The following is a 15,269-nucleotide window of genomic DNA, read 5'->3' as shown; positions in this document are numbered from 1 at the left end:
ACCTGCCTTCGAATTTGCTTGAAAGAATCTGCTCTCGTAGTGAAATGTAAGGCAACTCCATTTAATTACTGTGTAAAGCATTATAAAGTTTTTCTCCAACCTGGTTCTGATGCATATGCCATTCTGTTTGAGAGTGTCCTTGCCGCGTTCTGATCCTTCTACGAAAAGCAGTACCGCATTTGCATTCCTTGCGCAGGCGGCCCGGTTCAAAGGCAGGGAAGAAGCTGCTGCGCTGGTGTCACAGCGCACCACGGATTCCTGAACTTGTCTGTCTGTCAAATGTACCCCAAAGTCGTCTCTGAAAGGCCTCATTTGGAAGCTGTCTGTCGTTATTCAACGCGCGAGAGTTGGTACCAGATTCCTGAATCATATTTTGGGGCAGTTCGCACGTTAGTGGCTCATTCAATCAGCAACAGCAATGAAATAATTTACACTCTCAGAGGAACCTTTGAACTTGTGCTTTCATAGCGCCGCTAATATTAAGGTGCGCCCCGAGATCTAAGCCATGTTGGAACTGAAACGGAGGAATCGACAGAGAGGCTACAGAATGACATCGCATCCATTTGGTTTTCTTTAAATCACTGACGAGCAGGAAAATGTAAAAGGGGAGAGCGAGTGGGGAAGTGAGGCGGTTGCAGCTCTGGTAAAAGTCCTTCTTTGTGATTCACTCCGCAAACAGAGACTTGAAGGTGACTCAGAGGCGTGTGAGCTCTTCACATCGAGATCAAAAAGCACTCAAGGGCAGTTAGCACCTCTTCCGGAGTGGGGGTGGGGTGAGGTCATTACCTTTTGACTTCTGTTACTATGTTCAGAAACTGCCTTTTCGATTGACTTGAACAGAAGCTGCATTTCCAATAAGCACCATGGAAGTTAGCAAAATTTATTGAATCCCTTCTCGTCGATTCCCGCACAGGTTTCCGACTCAGTTGGTATCCACGTGGCTCATGTCCAGGAGTGAACATCTCTGCAGCAAATTGCACGGTTAAAGTAAAAGGCACGGAAAGTGGCATCTCGAACCGGCCCCGAGGTCAGAGCATGCTCACAATGTGATCTGTCGTTCTCGGATTGTAATGCGACCTCCGGTTTTAGGGTGGAGAACATTCTTTGGGACCCTTCTTCTGCAAAACAGACACAGTGACTGAATAAATGCTGCACGGTTTGATGTGGAACACGGCCTGCTCAGCTTTGTGCATTTTCCCTGTAGTCAGGTGTGTTTCGTGTTCCGTGTAAACGTGAAAGTCGTCCTGTTTCGAGCAATGTGTGAAATCATTTAGCAAAGCAAGAATCGAAATTGTAGTAATGTCTAGCAGCTCATGGTTATTTGACCGAAGTGTCCAAGTGTCTCTGCTGTCATGATCGCGTTCGCCTCCCGCGCGGAAAATCGCAAACAGCTCTGCTGTTCCAAAGCGATTTGTGCTTTTACTGGAACCGAATGGAGACTATTATTTCATCGCTGTTGTGAAACAAAGTCCTGCGGTGACTCGACTCGTCGTTATTTGGTTTTCTGTCCAATGGGAAAATCGTTCCAATGAATTTCGGTGTCATATGTTATTGAATTTCTCCCATTTCCTTCATTTCCGTCCTGGAGTCATCAGAAGGAAAAGGTAATCTAACCGAGACTGTGATTGGTGAAATTCACTTTTTATGGCCCGTTCTTATGATGTTCTTTCTATCTCTCTTTTCAGCATTGTCTGGAAAGTGGTGGTGCACTAACGCTGCAGTATGTTTGAAAGAGTAGTTTGGAATTGCCCTGTTTTTAGTTGTGAGATTACTTTATGACTCATGCCCTCGGACTGTGACACATTTAGCATTCATGCATCTCTCTGTCTGAAAATGCATTCGGCATGCCAGTTTTGTTTGTGTTCCGTGAAAAATGCTTTCTGTTTTGCGATTCGCTCAGCACATTACGAGTTAACAGGGTTTCTGAGGTAACTTCGAGCAGCAAAACTCCTCAATTGAGGTCTGGGAAAATTTCACGGAGTATGGTCAGTCGGGGCAAAATTAAGGAAGTTGTTCGTATCTGCAGTGTTTCACAATACTACCTTTCCCGTGAGCAGTCGAACAGACTAAACGATTGTGCCACAGACTGCGATGGAAAACTCCGCTAAAAAGTAATCCTTTACAGCCAGTGTTAGCAACAAGACGTTATGGGGGTACACGGCGTGGAAACAGATATTTAGGTGTATCTCATCCATGCTCACCACATAACCAAAATTAAACAAGTCCCGTTCCCCAGCATTTGGCCCCAATCCCTCTAAACCCATCCTGTCCAGAAACTCATCCGATTACCTTTGCAATTTTCTGAGTGTAATAGCCTCCTCCACTTCCTCTGGGAGCTCATTCCATTCACGCACAACCTTCTGTGTGGGAAATGTGCCTCAGGTCGTTTGTCAATTTCAGCCCACTCACCTTAAACCTATGCTCTCGAGTTTTCAACTCACCCCAATTTGGGTAAAACACAGAAATACTCAGTTTACAACCCTTCCATAAGATCATATCGCAGCCGTTACGCTGCAGGGAAAGTCGTCCCAGCTTATGCCACCTCGCCCTACGGTCCAAACATTGACGAAATCATTGTCTATATATTGTCATCAATCTCACGGCGACATCGGCTGGTTTCTGTAGTGTAGTGGTCATCACGTTCGCCTAACACGCGAAAGGTCCCCAGTTCGAAACTGGGCAGAAACTGCTTTGTTCGTCAACTGCAGCCTTTTACATGGACAAGAACGGAGCTTTCTTGCTTGCTTTCCCATCTGCAAACCTGCCTTCGAATTTGCTTGAAAGAATCTGCTCTCGTAGTGAAATGTAAGGCAACTCCATTTAATTACTGTGTAAAGCATTATAAAGTTTTTCTCCAACCTGGTTCTGATGCATATGCCATTCTGTTTGAGAGTGTCCTTGCCGCGTTCTGATCCTTCCACGAAAAGCAGTACCGCATTTGCATTCCTTGCGCAGGCGGCCCGGTTCAAAGGCAGGGAAGAAGCTGCTGCGCTGGTGTCACAGCGCACCACGGATTCCTGAACTTGTCTGTCTGTCAAATGTACCCCAGAGTCGTCTCTGAAAGGCCTCATTTGGAAGCTGTCTGTCGTTATTCAACGCGCGAGAGTTGGTACCAGATTCCTGAATCATATTTTGGGGCAGTTCGCACGTTAGTGGCTCATTCAATCAGCAACAGCAATGAAATAATTTACACTCTCAGAGGAACCTTTGAACTTGTGCTTTCATAGCGCCGCTAATATTAAGGTGCGCCCCGAGATCTAAGCCATGTTGGAACTGAAACGGAGGAATCGACAGAGAGGCTACAGAATGACATCGCATCCATTTGGTTTTCTTTAAATCACTGACGAGCAGGAAAATGTAAAAGGGGAGAGCGAGTGGGGAAGTGAGGCGGTTGCAGCTCTGGTAAAAGTCCTTCTTTGTGATTCACTCCGCAAACAGAGACTTGAAGGTGACTCAGAGGCGTGTGAGCTCTTCACATCGAGATCAAAAAGCACTCAAGGGCAGTTAGCACCTCTTCCGGAGTGGGGGTGGGGTGAGGTCATTACCTTTTGACTTCTGTTACTATGTTCAGAAACTGCCTTTTCGATTGACTTGAACAGAAACTGCATTTCCAATAAGCACCATGGAAGTTAGCCAAATTTATTGAATCGCTTCTCGTCGATTCCCGCACAGGTTTCCGACTCAGTTGGTATCCACGTGGCTCATGTCCAGGAGTGAACATCTCTGCAGCAAATTGCACGGTTAAAGTAAAAGGCACGGAAAGTGGCATCTCGAACCGGCCCCGAGGTCAGAGCATGCTCACAATGTGATCTGTCGTTCTCGGATTGTAATGCGACCTCCGGTTTTAGGGTGGAGAACATTCTTTGGGACCCTTCTTCTGCAAAACAGACACAGTGACTGAATAAATGCTGCACGGTTTGATGTGGAACACGGCCTGCTCAGCTTTGTGCATTTTCCCTGTAGTCAGGTGTGTTTCGTGTTCCGTGTAAACGTGAAAGTCGTCCTGTTTCGAGCAATGTGTGAAATCATTTAGCAAAGCAAGAATCGAAATTGTAGTAATGTCTAGCAGCTCATGGTTATTTGACCGAAGTGTCCAAGTGTCTCTGCTGTCATGATCGCGTTCGCCTCCCGCGCGGAAAATCGCAAACAGCTCTGCTGTTCCAAAGCGATTTGTGCTTTTACTGGAACCGAATGGAGACTATTATTTCATCGCTGTTGTGAAACAAAGTCCTGCGGTGACTCGACTCGTCGTTATTTGGTTTTCTGTCCAATGGGAAAATCGTTCCAATGAATTTCGGTGTCATATGTTATTGAATTTCTCCCATTTCCTTCATTTCCGTCCTGGAGTCATCAGAAGGAAAAGGTAATCTAATCGAGACTGTGAATGGTGAAATTCACTTTTTATGGCCCGTTCTTATGATGTTCTTTCTATCTCTCTTTTCAGCATTGTCTGGAAAGTGGTGGTGCACTAACGCTGCAGTATGTTTGAAAGAGTAGTTTGAAATTGCCCTGTTGGGAGTTGTGAGATTACTTTATGACTCATGCCCTCGGACTGTGACACATTTAGCATTCATGCATCTCTCTGTCTGAAAATGCATTCGGCATGCCAGTTTTGTTTGTGTTCCGTGAAAAATGCTTTCTGTTTTGCGATTCGCTCAGCACATTACGAGTTAACGGGGTTTCTGAGGTAACTTCGAGCAGCAAAACTCCTCAATTGAGGTCTGGGAAAATTTCACGGAGTATGGTCAGTCGGGGCAAAATTAAGGAAGTTGTTCGCATCTGCAGTGTTTCACAATACTACCTTTCCCGTGAGCAGTCGAACAGACTAAACGATTGTGCCACAGACTGCGATGGAAAACTCCGCTAAAAAGTAATCCTTTACAGCCAGTGTTAGCAACAAGACGTTATGGGGGTACACGGCGTGGAAACAGATATTTAGGTGTATCTCATCCATGCTCACCACATAACCAAAATTAAACAAGTCCCGTTCCCCAGCATTTGGCCCCAATCCCTCTAAACCCATCCTGTCCAGAAACTATCCGATTACCTTTGCAATTTTCTGAGTGTAATAGCCTTCTCCACTTCCTCTGGGAGCTCATTCCATACACGCACAACCTTCTGTGTGGGAAATGTGCCTCAGGTCGTTTGTCAATTTCAGCCCACTCACCTTAAACCTATGCTCTCGAGTTTTCAACTCACCCCAATTTGGGTAAAACACAGAAATACTCAGTTTACATCCCTTCCATAAGATCATATCGCAGCCGTTACGCTGCAGGGAAAGTCGTCCCAGCTTATTCCACCTCGCCCTACGGTCCAAACATTGACGAAATCATTGTCTATATATTGTCATCAATTTCACGTGTCTTTTTTATATCGTTTTCAAGATGTCAATTACGCTGGACAACAACGAGCGATTGGAAACAGAAAGGTGAAACAGAGAATGGCTTCAACTTTCAGTGCTGGATGCCACTGCGCCGCAGGGCGGTGACATCGGCTGGTTTCTGTAGCTTAGTGGTCATCGCGTTCGCCTAACACGCGAAAAGTCCCCAGTTCGAAACTGGGCAGAAACTGCTTTGTTCGTCAACTGCAGCCTTTTACATGGACAAGAACGGAGCTTTCTTGCTTGCTTTCCCACCTGCAAACCTGCCTTCGAATTTGCTTGAAAGAATCTGCTCTCGTAGGGAAATGTAAGGCAACTCCATTTAATTACTGTGTAAAGCATTATAAAGTTTTTATCCAAACTGGTTCTGATCATATGCCATTTTGTTTGAGAGTGTAGTTACCCCCTTCTGATCCTTCCACGAAAAGCAGTACCGCATTTGCATTCCTTGCGCAGGCGGCCCGGTTCAAAGGCAGGGAAGAAGCTGCTGCGCTGGTGTCACAGCGCACCACGGATTCCTGAACTTGTCTGTCTGTCAAATGTACCCCAAAGTCGTCTCTGAAAGGCCTCATTTGGAAGCTGTCTGTCGTTATTCAACGCGCGAGAGTTGGTACCAGATTCCTGAATCATATTTTGGGGCAGTTCGCACGTTAGTGGCTCATTCAATCAGCAACAGCAATGAAATAATTTACACTCTCAGAGGAACCTTTGAACTTGTGCTTTCATAGCGCCGCTAATATTAAGGTGCGCCCCGAGATCTAAGCCATGTTGGAACTGAAACGGAGGAATCGACAGAGAGGCTACAGAATGACATCGCATCCATTTGGTTTTCTTTAAATCACTGACGAGCAGGAAAATGTAAAAGGGGAGAGCGAGTGGGGAAGTGAGGCGGTTGCAGCTCTGGTAAAAGTCCTTCTTTGTGATTCACTCCGCAAACAGAGACTTGAAGGTGACTCAGAGGCGTGTGAGCTCTTCACATCGAGATCAAAAAGCACTCAAGGGCAGTTAGCACCTCTTCCGGAGTGGGGGTGGGGTGAGGTAATTACCTTTTGACTTCTGTTACTATGTTCAGAAACTGCCTTTTCGATTGACTTGAACAGAAACTGCATTTCCAATAAGCACCATGGAAGTTAGCAAAATTTATTGAATCGCTTCTCGTCGATTCCCGCACAGGCTTCCGACTCAGTTGGTATCCACGTGGCTCATGTCCAGGAGTGAACATCTCTGCAGCAAATTGCACGGTTAAAGTAAAAGGCACGGAAAGTGGCATCTCGAACCGGCCCCGAGGTCAGAGCATGCTCACAATGTGATCTGTCGTTCTCGGATTGTAATGCGACCTCCGGTTTTAGGGTGGAGAACATTCTTTGGGACCCTTCTTCTGCAAAACAGACACAGTGACTGAATAAATGCTGCACGGTTTGATGTGGAACACGGCCTGCTCAGCTTTGTGCATTTTCCCTGTAGTCAGGTGTGTTTCGTGTTCCGTGTAAACGTGAAAGTCGTCCTGTTTCGAGCAATGTGTGAAATCATTTAGCAAAGCAAGAATCGAAATTGTAGTAATGTCTAGCAGCTCATGGTTATTTGACCGAAGTGTCCAAGTGTCTCTGCTGTCATGATCGCGTTCGCCTCCCGCGCGGAAAATCGCAAACAGCTCTGCTGTTCCAAAGCGATTTGTGCTTTTACTGGAACCGAATGGAGACTATTATTTCATCGCTGTTGTGAAACAAAGTCCTGCGGTGACTCGACTCGTCGTTATTTGGTTTTCTGTCCAATGGGAAAATCGTTCCAATGAATTTCGGTGTCATATGTTATTGAATTTCTCCCATTTCCTTCATTTCCGTCCTGGAGACATCAGAAGGAAAAGGTAATCTAATCGAGACTGTGATTGGTGAAATTCACTTTTTATGGCCCGTTCTTATGATGTTCTTTCTATCTCTCTTTTCAGCATTGTCTGGAAAGTGGTGGTGCACTAACGCTGCAGTATGTTTGAAATTGCCCTGTTGTTAGTTGTGAGATTACTTTATGACTCATGCCCTCGGACTGTGACACATTTAGCATTCATGCATCTCTCTGTCTGAAAATGCATTCGGCATGCCAGTTTTGTTTGTGTTCCGTGAAAAATGCTTTCTGTTTTGCGATTCGCTCAGCACATTACGAGTTAACGGGGTTTCTGAGGTAACTTCGAGCAGCAAAACTCCTCAATTGAGGTCTGGGAAAATTTCACGGAGTATGGTCAGTCGGGGCAAAATTAAGGAAGTCGTTCGTTTCTGCAGTGTTTCACAATACTACCTTCCCCGTGAGCAGTCGAACAGACTGAACGATTGTGCCACAGACTGCGATGGAAAACTCCGCTAAAAAGTAATCCTTTAAAGCCAGTGTTAGCAACAAGACGTTATGGGGGTACACGGCGTGGAAACAGATATTTAGGTGTATCTCATCAATGCTCACCACATAACCAAAATTAAACAAGTCCCGTTCCCCAGCATTTGGCCCCAATCCCTCTAAACCCATCCTGTCCAGAAACTCATCCGATTACCTTTGCAATTGTCTGAGTGTAATAGCCTCCTCCACTTCCTCTGGGAGCTCATTCCATACACGCACAACCTTCTGTGTGGGAAATGTGCCTCAGGTCGTTTGTCAATTTCAGCCCACTCACCTTAAACCTATGCTCTCGAGTTTTCAACTCACCCCAATTTGGGTAAAACACAGAAATACTCAGTTTACAACCCTTCCATAAGATCATATCGCAGCCGTTACGCTGCAGGGAAAGTCGTCCCAGCTTATTCCACCTCGCCCTCCGGTCCAAACATTGACGAAATCATTGTCTATATATTGTCATCAATTTCACGTGTCTTTTTTTTATCGTTTTCAAGATGTCAATTACGCTGGACAACAACGAGCGATTGGAAACAGAAAGGTGAAACAGAGAATGGCTTCAACTTTCAGTGCTGGATGCCACTGCGCCACAGGGCGGTGACATCGGCTGGTTTCTGTAGCTTAGTGGTCATCGCGTTCGCCTAACACGCGAAAGGTCCCCAGTTCGAAACTGGGCAGAAACTGCTTTGTTCGTCAACTGCAGCCTTTTACATGGACAAGAACGGAGCTTTCTTGCTTGCTTTCCCACCTGCAAACCTGCCTTCGAATTTGCTTGAAAGAATCTGCTCTCGTAGTGAAATGTAAGGCAACTCCATTTAATTACTGTGTAAAGCATTATAAAGTTTTTCTCCAACCTGGTTCTGATGCATATGCCATTCTGTTTGAGAGTGTCCTTGCCGCGTTCTGATCCTTCTACGAAAAGCAGTACCGCATTTGCATTCCTTGCGCAGGCGGCCCGGTTCAAAGGCAGGGAAGAAGCTGCTGCGCTGGTGTCACAGCGCACCACGGATTCCTGAACTTGTCTGTCTGTCAAATGTACCCCAAAGTCGTCTCTGAAAGGCCTCATTTGGAAGCTGTCTGTCGTTATTCAACGCGCGAGAGTTGGTACCAGATTCCTGAATCATATTTTGGGGCAGTTCGCACGTTAGTGGCTCATTCAATCAGCAACAGCAATGAAATAATTTACACTCTCAGAGGAACCTTTGAACTTGTGCTTTCATAGCGCCGCTAATATTAAGGTGCGCCCCGAGATCTAAGCCATGTTGGAACTGAAACGGAGGAATCGACAGAGAGGCTACAGAATGACATCGCATCCATTTGGTTTTCTTTAAATCACTGACGAGCAGGAAAATGTAAAAGGGGAGAGCGAGTGGGGAAGTGAGGCGGTTGCAGCTCTGGTAAAAGTCCTTCTTTGTGATTCACTCCGCAAACAGAGACTTGAAGGTGACTCAGAGGCGTGTGAGCTCTTCACATCGAGATCAAAAAGCACTCAAGGGCAGTTAGCACCTCTTCCGGAGTGGGGGTGGGGTGAGGTCATTACCTTTTGACTTCTGTTACTATGTTCAGAAACTGCCTTTTCGATTGACTTGAACAGAAACTGCATTTCCAATAAGCACCATGGAAGTTAGCAAAATTTATTGAATCCCTTCTCGTCGATTCCCGCACAGGTTTCCGACTCAGTTGGTATCCACGTGGCTCATGTCCAGGAGTGAACATCTCTGCAGCAAATTGCACGGTTAAAGTAAAAGGCACGGAAAGTGGCATCTCGAACCGGCCCCGAGGTCAGAGCATGCTCACAATGTGATCTGTCGTTCTCGGATTGTAATGCGACCTCCGGTTTTAGGGTGGAGAACATTCTTTGGGACCCTTCTTCTGCAAAACAGACACAGTGACTGAATAAATGCTGCACGGTTTGATGTGGAACACGGCCTGCTCAGCTTTGTGCATTTTCCCTGTAGTCAGGTGTGTTTCGTGTTCCGTGTAAACGTGAAAGTCGTCCTGTTTCGAGCAATGTGTGAAATCATTTAGCAAAGCAAGAATCGAAATTGTAGTAATGTCTAGCAGCTCATGGTTATTTGACCGAAGTGTCCAAGTGTCTCTGCTGTCATGATCGCGTTCGCCTCCCGCGCGGAAAATCGCAAACAGCTCTGCTGTTCCAAAGCGATTTGTGCTTTTACTGGAACCGAATGGAGACTATTATTTCATCGCTGTTGTGAAACAAAGTCCTGCGGTGACTCGACTCGTCGTTATTTGGTTTTCTGTCCAATGGGAAAATCGTTCCAATGAATTTCGGTGTCATATGTTATTGAATTTCTCCCATTTCCTTCATTTCCGTCCTGGAGTCATCAGAAGGAAAAGGTAATCTAACCGAGACTGTGATTGGTGAAATTCACTTTTTATGGCCCGTTCTTATGATGTTCTTTCTATCTCTCTTTTCAGCATTGTCTGGAAAGTGGTGGTGCACTAACGCTGCAGTATGTTTGAAAGAGTAGTTTGGAATTGCCCTGTTTTTAGTTGTGAGATTACTTTATGACTCATGCCCTCGGACTGTGACACATTTAGCATTCATGCATCTCTCTGTCTGAAAATGCATTCGGCATGCCAGTTTTGTTTGTGTTCCGTGAAAAATGCTTTCTGTTTTGCGATTCGCTCAGCACATTACGAGTTAACAGGGTTTCTGAGGTAACTTCGAGCAGCAAAACTCCTCAATTGAGGTCTGGGAAAATTTCACGGAGTATGGTCAGTCGGGGCAAAATTAAGGAAGTTGTTCGTATCTGCAGTGTTTCACAATACTACCTTTCCCGTGAGCAGTCGAACAGACTAAACGATTGTGCCACAGACTGCGATGGAAAACTCCGCTAAAAAGTAATCCTTTACAGCCAGTGTTAGCAACAAGACGTTATGGGGGTACACGGCGTGGAAACAGATATTTAGGTGTATCTCATCCATGCTCACCACATAACCAAAATTAAACAAGTCCCGTTCCCCAGCATTTGGCCCCAATCCCTCTAAACCCATCCTGTCCAGAAACTCATCCGATTACGTTTGCAATTTTCTGAGTGTAATAGCCTCCTCCACTTCCTCTGGGAGCTCATTCCATTCACGCACAACCTTCTGTGTGGGAAATGTGCCTCAGGTCGTTTGTCAATTTCAGCCCACTCACCTTAAACCTATGCTCTCGAGTTTTCAACTCACCCCAATTTGGGTAAAACACAGAAATACTCAGTTTACAACCCTTCCATAAGATCATATCGCAGCCGTTACGCTGCAGGGAAAGTCGTCCCAGCTTATGCCACCTCGCCCTCCGGTCCAAACATTGACGAAATCATTGTCTATATATTGTCATCAATCTCACGGCGGCCGCGGCTGGTTTCGGTAGTGTAGTGGTCATCACGTTCGCCTAACACGCGAAAGGTCCCTAGTTCGAAACTGGGCAGAAACTGCTTTGTTCGTCAACTGCAGCCTTTTACATGGACAAGAACGGAGCTTTCTTGCTTGCTTTCCCATCTGCAAACCTGCCTTCGAATTTGCTTGAAAGAATCTGCTCTCGTAGGGAAATGTAAGGCAACTCCATTTAATTACTGTGTAAAGCATTATAAAGTTTTTCTCCAACCTGGTTCTGATCATATGCCATTCTGTTTGAGAGTGTCCTTGCCGCGTTCTGATCCTTCCACGAAAAGCAGTACCGCATTTGCATTCCTTGCGCAGGCGGCCCGGTTCAAAGGCAGGGAAGAAGCTGCTGCGCTGGTGTCACAGCGCACCACGGATTCCTGAACTTGTCTGTCTGTCAAATGTACCCCAAAGTCGTCTCTGAAAGGCCTCATTTGGAAGCTGTCTGTCGTTATTCAACGCGCGAGAGTTGGTACCAGATTCCTGAATCATATTTTGGGGCAGTTCGCACGTTAGTGGCTCATTCAATCAGCAACAGCAATGAAATAATTTACACTCTCAGAGGAACCTTTGAACTTGTGCTTTCATAGCGCCGCTAATATTAAGGTGCGCCCCGAGATCTAAGCCATGTTGGAACTGAAACGGAGGAATCGACAGAGAGGCTACAGAATGACATCGCATCCATTTGGTTTTCTTTAAATCACTGACGAGCAGGAAAATGTAAAAGGGGAGAGCGAGTGGGGAAGTGAGGCGGTTGCAGCTCTGGTAAAAGTCCTTCTTTGTGATTCACTCCGCAAACAGAGACTTGAAGGTGACTCAGAGGCGTGTGAGCTCTTCACATCGAGATCAAAAAGCACTCAAGGGCAGTTAGCACCTCTTCCGGAGTGGGGGTGGGGTGAGGTAATTACCTTTTGACTTCTGTTACTATGTTCAGAAACTGCCTTTTCGATTGACTTGAACAGAAACTGCATTTCCAATAAGCACCATGGAAGTTAGCAAAATTTATTGAATCCCTTCTCGTCGATTCCCGCACAGGTTTCCGACTCAGTTGGTATCCACGTGGCTCATGTCCAGGAGTGAACATCTCTGCAGCAAATTGCACGGTTAAAGTAAAAGGCACGGAAAGTGGCATCTCGAACCGGCCCCGAGGTCAGAGCATGCTCACAATGTGATCTGTCGTTCTCGGATTGTAATGCGACCTCCGGTTTTAGGGTGGAGAACATTCTTTGGGACCCTTCTTCTGCAAAACAGACACAGTGACTGAATAAATGCTGCACGGTTTGATGTGGAACACGGCCTGCTCAGCTTTGTGCATTTTCCCTGTAGTCAGGTGTGTTTCGTGTTCCGTGTAAACGTGAAAGTCGTCCTGTTTCGAGCAATGTGTGAAATCATTTAGCAAAGCAAGAATCGAAATTGTAGTAATGTCTAGCAGCTCATGGTTATTTGACCGAAGTGTCCAAGTGTCTCTGCTGTCATGATCGCGTTCGCCTCCCGCGCGGAAAATCGCAAACAGCTCTGCTGTTCCAAAGCGATTTGTGCTTTTACTGGAACCGAATGGAGACTATTATTTCATCGCTGTTGTGAAACAAAGTCCTGCGGTGACTCGACTCGTCGTTATTTGGTTTTCTGTCCAATGGGAAAATCGTTCCAATGAATTTCGGTGTCATATGTTATTGAATTTCTCCCATTTCCTTCATTTCCGTCCTGGAGTCATCAGAAGGAAAAGGTAATCTAATCGAGACTGTGATTGGTGAAATTCACTTTTTATGGCCCGTTCTTATGATGTTCTTTCAATCTCTCTTTTCAGCATTGTCTGGAAAGTGGTGGTGCACTAACGCTGCAGTATGTTTGAAAGAGTAGTTTGGAATTGCCCTGTTTTTAGTTGTGAGATTACTTTATGACTCATGCCCTCGGACTGTGACACATTTAGCATTCATGCATCTCTCTGTCTGAAAATGCATTCGGCATGCCAGTTTTGTTTGTGTTCCGTGAAAAATGCTTTCTGTTTTGCGATTCGCTCAGCACATTACGAGTTAACAGGGTTTCTGAGGTAACTTCGAGCAGCAAAACTCCTCAATTGAGGTCTGGGAAAATTTCACGGAGTATGGTCAGTCGGGGCAAAATTAAGGAAGTTGTTCGTATCTGCAGTGTTTCACAATACTACCTTTCCCGTGAGCAGTCGAACAGACTAAACGATTGTGCCACAGACTGCGATGGAAAACTCCGCTAAAAAGTAATCCTTTACAGCCAGTGTTAGCAACAAGACGTTATGGGGGTACACGGCGTGGAAACAGATATTTAGGTGTATCTCATCCATGCTCACCACATAACCAAAATTAAACAAGTCCCGTTCCCCAGCATTTGGCCCCAATCCCTCTAAACCCATCCTGTCCCGAAACTCATCCGATTACCTTTGCAATTTTCTGAGTGTAATAGCCTCCTCCACTTCCTCTGGGAGCTCATTCCATTCACGCACAACCTTCTGTGTGGGAAATGTGCCTCAGGTCGTTTGTCAATTTCAGCCCACTCACCTTAAACCTATGCTCTCGAGTTTTCAACTCACCCCAATTTGGGTAAAACACAGAAATACTCAGTTTACAACCCTTCCATAAGATCATATCGCAGCCGTTACGCTGCAGGGAAAGTCGTCCCAGCTTATGCCACCTCGCCCTACGGTCCAAACATTGACGAAATCATTGTCTATATATTGTCATCAATCTCACGGCGACATCGGCTGGTTTCTGTAGTGTAGTGGTAATCACGTTCGCCTAACACGCGAAAGGTCCCCAGTTCGAAACTGGGCAGAAACTGCTTTGTTCGTCAACTGCAGCCTTTTACATGGACAAGAACGGAGCTTTCTTGCTTGCTTTCCCATCTGCAAACCTGCCTTCGAATTTGCTTGAAAGAATCTGCTCTCGTAGTGAAATGTAAGGCAACTCCATTTAATTACTGTGTAAAGCATTATAAAGTTTTTCTCCAACCTGGTTCTGATGCATATGCCATTCTGTTTGAGAGTGTCCTTGCCGCGTTCTGATCCTTCCACGAAAAGCAGTACCGCATTTGCATTCCTTGCGCAGGCGGCCCGGTTCAAAGGCAGGGAAGAAGCTGCTGCGCTGGTGTCACAGCGCACCACGGATTCCTGAACTTGTCTGTCTGTCAAATGTACCCCAGAGTCGTCTCTGAAAGGCCTCATTTGGAAGCTGTCTGTCGTTATTCAACGCGCGAGAGTTGGTACCAGATTCCTGAATCATATTTTGGGGCAGTTCGCACGTTAGTGGCTCATTCAATCAGCAACAGCAATGAAATAATTTACACTCTCAGAGGAACCTTTGAACTTGTGCTTTCATAGCGCCGCTAATATTAAGGTGCGCCCCGAGATCTAAGCCATGTTGGAACTGAAACGGAGGAATCGACAGAGAGGCTACAGAATGACATCGCATCCATTTGGTTTTCTTTAAATCACTGACGAGCAGGAAAATGTAAAAGGGGAGAGCGAGTGGGGAAGTGAGGCGGTTGCAGCTCTGGTAAAAGTCCTTCTTTGTGATTCACTCCGCAAACAGAGACTTGAAGGTGACTCAGAGGCGTGTGAGCTCTTCACATCGAGATCAAAAAGCACTCAAGGGCAGTTAGCACCTCTTCCGGAGTGGGGGTGGGGTGAGGTAATTACCTTTTGACTTCTGTTACTATGTTCAGAAACTGCCTTTTCGATTGACTTGAACAGAAACTGCATTTCCAATAAGCACCATGGAAGTTAGCCAAATTTATTGAATCGCTTCTCGTCGATTCCCGCACAGGTTTCCGACTCAGTTGGTATCCACGTGGCTCATGTCCAGGAGTGAACATCTCTGCAGCAAATTGCACGGTTAAAGTAAAAGGCACGGAAAGTGGCATCTCGAACCGGCCCCGAGGTCAGAGCATGCTCACAATGTGATCTGTCGTTCTCGGATTGTAATGCGACCTCCGGTTTTAGGGTGGAGAACATTCTTTGGGACCCTTCTTCTGCAAAACAGACACAGTGACTGAATAAATGCTGCACGGTTTGATGTGGAACACGGCCTGCTCAGCTTTGTGCATTTTCCCTGTAGTCAGGTGTGTTTCGTGTTCCGTGTAAACGTGAAAGTCG

At 46.0% G+C, this 15,269-nt stretch overlaps 2 non-coding genes across 2 annotated transcripts; both read left to right on the top strand.

Moving 5' to 3' along the window:
- The first annotated feature begins 2,615 nt into the window (after positions 1–2,615).
- On the top strand, positions 2,616–2,688 carry trnav-aac (transfer RNA valine (anticodon AAC)). The gene has a single exon. It is a non-coding gene; the product is annotated as a tRNA-Val (tRNA).
- Positions 2,689–13,883: 11,195 nt separating this feature from the next.
- trnav-aac (transfer RNA valine (anticodon AAC)) lies at positions 13,884–13,956 on the top strand. The gene has a single exon. It is a non-coding gene; the product is annotated as a tRNA-Val (tRNA).
- The last annotated feature ends 1,313 nt before the right edge of the window (positions 13,957–15,269 follow it).

Source organism: Chiloscyllium punctatum, chromosome 12 (assembly GCF_047496795.1).
Source record: "Chiloscyllium punctatum isolate Juve2018m chromosome 12, sChiPun1.3, whole genome shotgun sequence".
In the NCBI taxonomy this organism is placed as follows: domain Eukaryota; kingdom Metazoa; phylum Chordata; class Chondrichthyes; order Orectolobiformes; family Hemiscylliidae; genus Chiloscyllium; species Chiloscyllium punctatum.
The sequence above is the reverse complement of the archived record's forward strand: the minus strand, read 5'-3'. Positions and strand labels throughout refer to the sequence as shown.